General features: G+C 45.1%; 1 protein-coding gene across 1 annotated transcript in view; it reads right to left on the reverse strand.

The window, feature by feature from the left end:
• Positions 1–11,590, reverse strand: part of C18H18orf63 (chromosome 18 C18orf63 homolog) — a 50,250-nt gene that overhangs the window by 1,342 nt on the left and 37,318 nt on the right. The gene's annotated exons all lie outside the window — the stretch shown is intronic.

The following is an 11,590-nucleotide window of genomic DNA, read 5'->3' on the forward strand; positions in this document are numbered from 1 at the left end:
CCTCCCATTTCCCTCCCCCTCCCCCGAACAAGTCCTCCTCCCTCATCAGCCCAAAGAGCAATCAGGGTTCCCTGCCCTGTGGGAAGTCCAAGGATCATCCACCTCCATCCAGGTCTAATAAGGTGAGCATCAAATCTGCCTAGGCTCCCACAAAGCCAGTACGTGCAGTAGGATCAAAACCCATTGCCATTGTTCTTGAGTTCTCAGTAGTCCTCATTGTCCGCTATGCTCAGTGAATCCGGTTTTATCGAGCATGGGACATCTTTTCATCTTCTTTCCACCTTCTGATACCTTATCCAATTTCTTTCTTCAAAGACTTGAAGTTTTTCCCATACAGGCCTTTCACTTTTTCTTTGGTCTAGTTTCTGGACTTGTCCTCATCTATACCTTCTTTTCTGTCCATGTCATTTGAGGTTTTATTTCTCATCACATTTTCTCAGTTATTTTTACTTTCTCAGTGTTAGACCACTGTGATAAACACCATTGAGACATATGGCTTTTATTGCAAAATGTCTGCCAATATTAAAAATGAATATTTCCTTGTTCCAAAACTTACATTTAAAATAATTTATTTGGCAGATAGCCTGGCAGATAAGGGAAATAGTATATTTCTGAGAGTAACTTTGGCACTGTGGGATATACTATCCAAAGAGTGAAAATAAGGCCGGAGTCCTAGCTGAGGTAAAGATTTGCTCAGCACAGGAGGGCTTCACCTTGATCCCCAGCACAGAGGGGAAGAGCCCAAAGCATAAAGACAGCAATGGGGACAATGGGATTGAAATATTCATTAGCAGAGGACTGACCGAACTCCCAGATATTTAAGGCGGGAATACTATGTAATACTTAGTTACAGGGAGATCTCCGGCTACTGATAGATGATGATCAGAAAAATTTTCAAAGATGCTGCTATGGAGAGTGGACTGTGGGGGAGCAGGGATATTCTTGTACAGGTGTAGGATGTCTCTAGAAGGATATAAAAGATGTTGGTGTTATGGAATAATCTTTTTGTACATTTTGTCCCTTTGCCAAGACACCTTCTGATTGAATTAATGAAGAGCTAACTGGCCAATATTTAGGCAGAAAGAGTTTATTCAGGAGAGCCAAACGGAGAGGATGCTGAGGAAAAAAGCGTGGAGTCGGGGGATTCCCCAGCCAGATGCTGATGAAGCAGATGATAAACATGCTGTACTGAAAAATGGTACCGCCACATGGTAGGGCATGGATAAGAAATACGGGTTAACCTAAGATGGAAGAGCTAGTTAGTAACAAGCCTAAGGTATCAGCCAAGCATTTGCAATTACTAGTAAGTCTCAGTGTGGTTATTTGGGATCTGGTTGGCAGGGCAGAGATGACTGGCAGTCCAAACAAAAAACTCTGCCTACAAATGGCGCCTAACACGGGGCTTCAGATATAGCAATTTTGTTTATTGTTTGTTATAAAACAAAACTCTGGAACAAATATTAAAGATAAAAACCTGAGATAATTGAAAGCAACCATGACATAAACCACCACCATCTGCTTCCCAGCTCAAAAGGACCATGCAACCCTCTGTCCCCACCTCTTCTTCCCAGGATCCTTTTTTTCCCCAGTCGGTCAGGGAACTAACTTCATGATCCGTCCCAACCAGCTGAATATGGACCCTGACTCATGAACTAACACTTGACTCCATTGGCCATCGAACCACAGCATAGACAAAATTTCTGTAACATGTTAATAATTATCAGATACCGGGAGGAAACTGTGTATGTAAAAGTCAAGGGTGGGAAGGAAATTTGATTTTCCTCTCTTTTTTATAACCCATGAATCTTGTGATACAAAATATCTCATCACAAATTTAAAGTGTTATATAGACAAATAAGTTAAGAGAATGAGATGCATACATTTGACAGTTAAGAATGTCGAATTCTGTGAAGCTCATGACCATTTAAGGAAACAGAAAGAAATGGGCACAAGCCCCTCCACCCTCATCATAACTATGAACCATTTTGTCTATAGCCTGTGGCTGACCTTCCAGCACACCCTGTCTCTGTAAAGGAAGTCATAGCTGCTAGGTAGTAAGGACCTGGGATGTTAGGGGTTGCTTTTCTTCTGACTCTCAGTAGGACTGGAAACTATTAACAATTGATGGGGAAAGAAGGAAGAAATATCGTCTTCTTCTAAACTGTTTCTAAGCAACTGGATAATCCTTTTAACTGCCAGATTTCAGGATTCATAAGCTAGGCTGTGCACTCGGGGTACAGACCACTGCTGAGGGCGGGGAAGTTTCCACATCATCCACCTGAAGGCTATTGATCGGTAACCCTTTGATCATAACTTCTCCGTCCTTCCTCTTCCTTCTAATTCTTTGACTGAGTTTTAAATTTTGCTGATGCGCTTTAACCATCAGGAGTTTTTTTTAAAATTGCTGTTTTCTTTCTGAAAAACAATCTTACTCACGTTTATAGACAGAGCATTACTCTCCTCTCTGAGAAACAACTACAGTATTTTGGGAGTTGCCCTCTTCCTAGGGTTGCACTTCTCTACACGGCTTAGGTCTCAGCTGTTCTCCATCTTGAAAATCAGTTCCTCCGAACTGGATCTAAGGTTGGAGCTCTGAGCATTTGGAAGGTTTTGAGCAGTGCTCAGCTCATGTGATCTGCTGAGCTTTGTAGTTGGGCATCCTAGATACCGGTAGTTGTTGGGGAATATTATTTTAAGGTGTGTGGCTTTTGTTTATGCTGCATTTGTTTAACTCTCTGAAGCTGTAATTCTTTGCCTGTCTAAAACACTTGATGGTCTAATAATAAAGAGCTGAACAGCCAATAGCAAGGCAAGAGAAAGGATAGGTGGGGTTGGCAGGCAGAGAGTATAAACAGAAGGAGAAACAAGAAAGAAGGAGGAGCAAGAGACCAGGGAGAAGAGAACTTCAGGGGCCAGCCACCCAGCTACACAGCAAGCCATGGAGAAAGAAAGAAAAGTACACAGAAATAGAGAAAGATCAAAGTCCAGAGGCAAAGGGTAGTTGGAATAAGTTAACTTAGAAAAGTTGGTCAGAAACAAGTAAAGCTAAGGCCAGCCATTCATAACTAAGAATAAGACTGTGTGATTTATTGGAGAGCTGGGGGTGGCCTCACAAAAGCCAAAAGAGTAAACATATCATACAACAGGTAGTGTCTTTAGGATAGATTTCTGAGCAGAGCTTATTGTCAGTTGCTGGAGGCCCTGGGCTCTGAGAACAACTTGGAGGAAGTTGAAGATCTCAGTATTGGGATAGCTCTCTGGGATATAGAACCAATAGATTTCCCTCTCAAGGATTGACTTACACTTATGGGGCTGCAGACAGATCTGTCCTTGACAAGAGTTGTGAGACGGGTTGAAGATCTGTTCTAGTGGCCTGATTCAGGGTTGCTTTCTTTGGAGAGGTGTAGTCTGAAGAACGTGACCATGCAGAGAAACTGGAGAGGGTGCAGAGCCTCTTGGGAGATGACCTAGTAACTAGCGTGATTTGTCTTACTCTCTACAGTGAGTAGACCCCAGTGCTCACCCCTAGTTTGAATTTTCTGCTCCTGTTGGTAGTCTTTGAGGTTAAAAACTTTGGCCATTTTTGGGGTCTCCCATTGAGTTTTCAGGTCCACATAGAGGCCTGAGTTCACTCCTGGAGGGTGGAAGGAACCAGCTGAGATGGGGTCCCAGTGTGGAATGGCTAATGTGCCCTTCTAGGGATTCTGATGCAGCCAATGTGGTTGGAAATTCCTTTGAGTTTTCCTACAGTATTGATACTGCTGACAGTCCTTTGTGAGAGTCAGAGGCTTCCTGTGGATCCATTCCTCCAGGAATCCCAGTCATCACACAGACCAGATTTGAGCTCTGCTGGCAGAAAGCGCTGTGCACGCTCACAGTCCACAAGCGAAGTTCGCACCAACTGTGTACCAACCAGGGTGGAGATGGTGGCAGCCAGAGCTTACCAATGCAGTTGTCTTACGGTTGCTATCACTGTCAAAAAACACCATGACCCAAAGAAACTTGGGGAAGAAAGGGTTTATTTGGCTTACACTTCCATATCACTGTTCATAAATTGAAGGAAGTCAGGATAGGAACTCAGAGAAGGAACCTGGAGCCAGGCACTGATGCAGAGACCATGGAGGGGAGCTGCTTACTGGCTTGCTCCCCATGGCTTGCTCAGTCTTTCCTATAGAACCCAAGCCCACCATCATCCCAGGGATGGTACCTCCCACAGTGGGCTAGGCCCTCCCTCACCAATCACTAATTAAAAAAAATGCCTTTTAGGTTTGCCTTTAATCCCATCTTATAGAGGCATTTTTTTCAACTGAAATTTTTCTCAAGGTGAAAAGACCAAATTCACAATTGTCTAATTAAAGCGAGCTGTGTTGCTGGCCAGAAGGTTGTTTCACAGTAATTGGGCTTTCTGAGAGCAGGCCCTCTTGGCTTCTTGAAGTCCCTTTCACAAGAGAGATAAAGGGGTGAGAGCGTCGGCCGTTCTACATTGTTAGAGAGATGATATGAAAGGGAAGGACTGAGGGTAAGGATGTAGATCATTTAAATGGGGTCGCAAGCCGTTAACCTCAGATCTAAGAAGCAGGAATTTATTCTTAATTAGAAATAGAAACCTTAACTTGCAAGGACTTGACAAAGGACAAACAGGAACTTATTCCTAACTGTCTTAACTGCAAGCAGAACCCATGACCTGCAAGTTATATTGTTCCTGTTAGGTGTCATAAGGCTCTCCCGACTCGGATGACTCCAGCTGGTGTCCAGTTGACATAAATCAGTCAGCACAGCGGTGGAGCCATTGGAAGAGGCCCAATCAAATATGCAGACTGAAGGGCAGTGTACTGTATGGGCAGGTCTCTCTCGTATAACAGATTTGATCAATAGAGTTACATTTACTCAAAAGTACATGTGGGTAAGCTTAAGGATTCACGAGAAGTTGCTAATACTCATTGCCCTGAGGACAAGAATTGAGGTGCTAAGAACTGCACCCCAACCCTTGAAACCACAGCTTTAGGGTCAGCTGCATGCCCGCGGACTCTCTGAGAGGCCCTTAGTGCAGCTGGTGGGCCCCCATCTACCAAGACAGCACGACCTTTTCAGAGTCTGGGGTCACACTCCTTGCTTCCCGTTGGCGAGGAAGAGATACTCTGCTATTTCCCTGAAGTGATGGCTGAAGACCAATGGGTCCCCTAGGAGGTCCCCAGTGTCTGCAGGAACAGGGTACAGTAAATCCTTCCCCACTGGATGTCTGTGTGACACATGAGGTTCATGCCTGCTGCCCTGAAGCAGAACTGTGAGCAAAGATGGTGGGTACATTGTGAAAGGACAATTGAGAAGGGCAAAGAGTGTGGTCATAAACTCCTAGCCCTAAACAGAGGCCCGGGAGAGCCAGCGAGTATACAAGACCACCCTGGAACCAGGGTGCAAGGCCCAGAGGACTGTGGGTAGGGACAAGACTGCTGCTCAGTTATGTGCATGTCAATGCCACGCATCAGAATCTCACTCAGGATCAGCCAGGTGCCAAAGTCTCTGATTCCATATCCCAGGGTGTGTGTGTGATGTATGTGTATGTATGTGGTGTGCAGTGTGTGTGTGTGTGTGTCTGTATGTGGTGTGCAGTGTGTGTGTGTCTATACAGCAACGAGCAAGCATTTCACTGATCTGCCGCTGGCCTGGGTTCCTGAAGTGAAAGATATTTGCTACCATTTTAATCTTTCTTTTCCCAAATAAATGGAAGTCCTGGCCCCTGAGTCCCCACACTATGAAGGAAAGACTTGGATGTTTTCCTATTACTGCACTCTCAGGTGCCCAAACCTTGTCCTGAGCAGAACCTGAAAGCAGCATTTCCTTGTTTCTGGTCAGCTAAACTGAGAGTTCCACTCTGTTTGCATTAAAGCTCTCCAGGAAACTGCTTTCCCATGGCGTTTTTCACAAGGTGCAAATAGCAAGTCCCCTGTCTAAGGAGCTCCAAAGGCAAAGACTCGCATTTACTCCTTTGGTCAAGGGAAACTGAGTCTCAGTCAGGGTGATGCTCCACAGCCAGACAGGCATCACAGCAGACGAAGGGGAACACAGAGGTCCTAGGGGGAGATTTTAGTAGTGAGCAGAATTACCTACAATGTCTTTCTGAACACCAACATTGCCACTGTTTCTAGGGTTGGATGACCTGAAAGATGACAACAGTAGACTTCATGACACAGCTGGACACAGCTGGACACAGCTGGACACAGCTGGACACAGCTGGACACAGCTGGACACAGCTGGAAAAGGCTCCACGTGCCCATGGCTTTAGGCAACTAATAGTGCTTCTACTCACAGGTTTCAAGAAGGTCTCTGTTTAGGGCTCTGTGGATTACATTTATTTTGGGCTCATTCTCACCTGAATTATTATGATTCTATAATAAGCAAACCTTCAGCGTACTCTGGGCACAGTGGTCCTTGCTGACACTTGTTGAATGAGTCAGGATGGAGACTGGAGGTATCTGGTGCCCTGCTGCTGGGTCCCATTGCTGGGAAACATCTGCTGTTCTTTCCTTCCCTTCCCCTCTCTTACTTTAATCATGAGGATGTCTGTTTTCCTTTCATCTGGAGGAAAGGGCAGCAGATGCGCAAAACGGCGGCGTCATTAGCTTGGGAACAGAGACCCAGGCTGTGCACGCTCCCTCCACCGTTTGTTTGCTAGGAAAGGCGAGCCCCCAGCTGGGCTCCATTCTATTGTTTGACTCAGCACAGCCTGTTATCTTAGCCCCAGCCGTCTGTCTTGTCCCTCCATTTTAGCCAAGCTGGGTTCCCTGTCTCCACCAAAATACCTGGGGCACTCTACATCTTCAGTTTGCAAATGTCTGTTTCTCAGTTCTCTCACATCTCCGGCTCACTGAGAAGTCTTCCCTAATGATATAGAGAGAGGCGCACTCCAGAAGGCAGCTCTGCCATCTACGTGCTGGTGGCAAGTGCCCCCTTGTTCTTCATCGTGCCGAGTCTTCTTCCCTGGGTTCTGTAGAACAGCCCGTATCTTTGCTAACTCTAAGCTATGGAAGCTGTAACTGCAACTCTGAAGCCCTGAAACCATTAGGGCGCACTGGACAGAAGATGCTACCCATGGTTTCCCTTCCCCGGGGTCTCTGGATTTCAGTACAGCTCACGTTTTCCTCTGAGACTCTTCATTCCCTCAACAGATGCCTTGCTGGTCCCATGCATTCTCTACTCCCCTCCCACTGGTTCCTTCAAATATGTTCCTCTGTGGATTTCTTTCCATGTAATCATTTTAGATAAAACTATCCACCAGCTTCAAAGTCTTTTAAGTCCACCATGAGAAGATGAGGGAGTCTGTAATAGAAGGCCAGCAGAAACTTCCAAAGCACACTGCTGTTGAAAAAGTAAGAACTCTGAACCACATGCCTGGTAAGCAGTGACATTTATACGTGACCTGATTTTAGAAAACTTGTATAAAAGACTCATGGGATTTTGGCTGCACCAGGGCCTGGTGGCTGGCTACACCAGGGCTGTGCCAACAGTTCACATGAAATAAAAATGTGGAGAGCATGTGAATTGTCATTGCCCTGTCTTGGCTGCATCATGCATGAGGAGGTTCCTATTTCCGTTAGAGATATTAAGAGTGGAATGACATTTCTTCTCATCAGGCTGTGGTTAAATGGTTTGTGGGATTCAAAGATGCAGCTGGGTGAAGAAACAGAACACAAGGGATAATCACTACCACAGAACTTTCCAAGATGTTGACCAGAGATGTAAATGTGATATTTCAGACAAGTGGATACAAGTGGCTAGGAATTCCCAGCTAAGTGGTGACGTGGGATTCCCCTCTGTATGCTGTCAATATTATTGGTTAATAAAGGAACTGCTTTGGGCCTATAGCAGAGCTATAGGGGAACAGAGCTAGGCAGGAAAAACTAAACGGAATGCTGGAAGGAAGGAGGCGGAGTCAGACAGAAGCCATGTAGCCCCGCCAGACACAGACTCAGACACTGGTAAGCCACAGCCTTGTGGCAATACACAGATTACTAGAAATGGATTAAATTAAGATGCAAGAGTTAGCCATTAAGAAGCTAGAGCTAATGGGCCATGCAGTGATTTAATTAACTAGTTTCTGAGTGGTTATTTCGGAGCTGAGCAGCCGGGAACCGACAAGCAGACTCCTCCAGCAAAATGGTAGAGACATGGTTTTAGTACCCAAAGAAGAAACACACTTCTAAAGAGAGTGAGAAGGGCTTCCAAGCTGGCTTAGGTTAAAACTGTTGCAAACGACCAAAGGACTGCTACCCTTGCTCAACAGCTGCTCTAATTCATTTCACCTCCTCTTTCAAACTATGATGTTCTGAGTGACAGAAATTACTCTGTTTCTTCTTTTAAAATATTACCAAATTGCTTAAAATTTGGGATTTTAAGTATTAACAGGATTTTAAGCTACAGACTTCAGGATTTTTTTTTAAAGTTAAAATATATACTTTTATTTTTCCAAAGTTTCATATATTTATTCAACGTGTATTGATTATGTTATTACATATTATATTATTATTATACCTTTGCCTCCTTCAGCTCCCCCTACTGCCATCTCAGCCCGTCCTCCTCATAACTTCATGTCTATTTTACTGCTATTAATTACTCACTGAGTACAATTATTGCTGTCCACATGCTCACTGGTGTTTGGCCATTTACTGGGTCATGAGCAACCTACCGGTAGCCACTTGTCTGAATGAGAGTGACTCTCCCTCCCTCGGCAGCTATTAACTGCCTCGTTCCTTCCAAAGGGGCGGCCCCCAAGGCTCCTTCCCCGTCCCTTCTGAAAGTTTGGCTGGCAGATAATCACAGTCACCATGTCATGTCGTGTCCAGACAGACTTTAGGATTTCTCCACAGAGCCGCTGCTTTGTCCTGCCCCCAGCATGGCTGAAGCCGCCTGTTAAACAACATGATTAAACAGTGTTGGGAAACAGATGTGGTGAAACCCGGACTTGGCATTCTGACGTGCCGAGCTCTGACTTGCAGGCACCCTTTCCAGATATCGGCATAATTAGGGAAGGGCAGAAGGTAGAGAACCCTGGGGCTCAGGTCGCCTCCTACGGCCATGTTTTTAACTACTTGTTAAGTACTTATTTTAACTACTTAAAGAGAACAGAGTGGATTACACATCATCTAGCTGGTGTTCCCAGGTCAACATGTGATCCCCCCCCCCACCTTTTTATCAAACAATAGCAAAGAACTGTGACCCAGGGTGATATCAGATGCCAAGATTTTTATATCTAAGTCTTCAGCGAGGAAAGACTTTCATTTGTGGTAATATTTTGCTTTGAGAGGGTAGGAGTTTAGGTTTGAACTCGAGACATGTATGTACATCTTTCTTTAGATGTACCGCACTCGTGGGGAAGGAGTTTGCTCAGTACCCCAGCTTTTGCTCGGTAGCAGCAGGTTATAGTTGCTGCAGCCAGAGCTGCGTTTCTCAGACTGTGCTTCTTTAAGTTCTAGAACACTTCTCTTCCCTAAAGATGGATTGAATTGAACTGTACTGTTGTGATTTTATTACTTATTCCTGTGGAGATGATGCATAGAACCTCCTGGGTGACTCTAAAAAAAAGATCTCTGGGTTTGGGAGGACAAATGCTACATAGCTTCTCTCCTCCGGAAGCGATGACTCAGAAAGGAAATGGAGAGACTATTGACAAATGGGAAGTGAAAATAAGGAAGACAAAAGGAAGGTACAGTCAGGTGGGGGTGGGGCTAAGGAAGGAAGCACCTGGGCCCAGGGCAGGGCGGGATATAAGAGCATCGGTGTTTCCCCTGATGCAGTGTTTAGAACAAGGCAGACCTGGGAAAGGGATGGATGCTGGGCGTCCACTAAAGTTCTTGGAGAATATTGAGCAGATTTCCGTGAAGGATCTTTTTAATTAATAATTATTATCATATACACACATGTGTATATATGTGTGATATGTGTATATATGTGGGTCTTTCTCTCTGTTTTTCATATATATATACATATATATCTATATATATATGTATATATATATGATATGTGCACCTCTTTCTCTCTGTGTTTTTTCCGTCTGAGAGCTTGCAGACATCCCACAGCGGCCCTGTGGAAAGCAGAGAATGGCTTGCAGAAGTTGGCTGTCTTCTTCCACAGTGGGATTCAGCAATCGAACGCGGGTCATAGGGCTTGCTCAGTGAGCGTTTCTAAGTGCTGCACCGCCTTACCAGCTCTGGGAATACTTTTCTTTCAAAGTGTATGGCTGCATCTACTGGTGGCTATGCAGGGCAGGGGTTACCAGCTCCTTGCAACGGAGCCTCCTGAGGGTGCAGCTGAGTGGGATGGATATACTGAAGGCCAAGGTTCTGAGCAAGGTGTTCTGCGAGCCCATACTTCTTCTGTGAGTGGTAGGTAATTTGGATTTGGGCCGCGCGGTAACAGACGCGTCAGGATCTGACATTCCCACTCCATTCACGGAGTGGAGATGTCAGTTGCTGTCCCTATGAAGGATGCTGCCATCCACCTGCTGGACCACAGTGGAAACCTTAGGCATCCATACCTTGCTCTTCCCATGGGAGGCCCTGAGGGAGCAAAGTGGAGCTCTGGGGAAATATTACCAATCTTCATAGTTTCCATATGAGCCCCTTGTAAATTAGGGGAGCTGGATTTCTGTGGAGGAAGGCCACTTTCTCCTCTAACACTGGCACATAGGACACACCAGGCAGCTTAGAGAGATGTTGAGAAGTCCCCCGGACCATCTCCACACACCCAGCAAAGTTACTGATTAATTAAAACCAGTAAAACAGTTTGATTTGTAAATCCCCATTTCTTATTCCCCGATTCTCATCCCTTGGGAATTACACAGCCTTGCTAGAGAACCATCTTTGAATATCTCAAAGTCCCCTTCTGAATGTAAGCAGTTTCTTTATACTTTGAGGCCTCCAAAGATGAGGCTGCCCGTCAAGAACATCATGGGTCCCAGCATCAGGTGGCCATACTGCCTGCCCAGGCAGGACAGGTAGGGATGGTGAGCATGCCTGTGTGCATGTGTAGAGAGAAGAACAGCAAGGCATGCTGGTTAATGTTCTCCTTGGCTTCATACACCTCACTGAGCAGATCCAGCAGGCGGACTATTCAGTGGTCTCTGAAAGGAGACCCTTCCTGTGCCATGCTGATGTTCTATCAGGCAGGGAAAGCCAAGCCGTATGTTCTGATGAAAATATTTTCTGATGATGTGGAACAAACATTCTGTTTCTCATCATCCCTCAGAACTGAGCTGCACTTGAAATCAGGTTAACAAGAGCTAAATTTAATCATCGTGTGACTGGATTGGGTGCTCGCATCCTGGGGTATCGAGTATCCTACTTTCTGTTGCTCTTCTCGGTTTCATCTCCTTATTTCCTTAGGGACTGCAAAGCTATGGGAGGCAGCAAAATAATGAAATGTGGTAAATCTGGTCAGAGAAAAATATGACTAAAACATTTTCCTTTGTTTCATTTCTACAACCCCATATTAAGTGTAGGTTATTTTGGTTTACAAAGTACAAAAGCTGGCTCTTAGAAGGAAAGAGGCAGGCAGAATTATTGCTTTGCAGGTTACAGGGATTTCTCTACTTTAT

The sequence above is a fragment of the Microtus ochrogaster genome, chromosome 18, assembly GCF_000317375.1.
Source record: "Microtus ochrogaster isolate Prairie Vole_2 chromosome 18, MicOch1.0, whole genome shotgun sequence".
NCBI lineage: Eukaryota > Metazoa > Chordata > Mammalia > Rodentia > Cricetidae > Microtus > Microtus ochrogaster.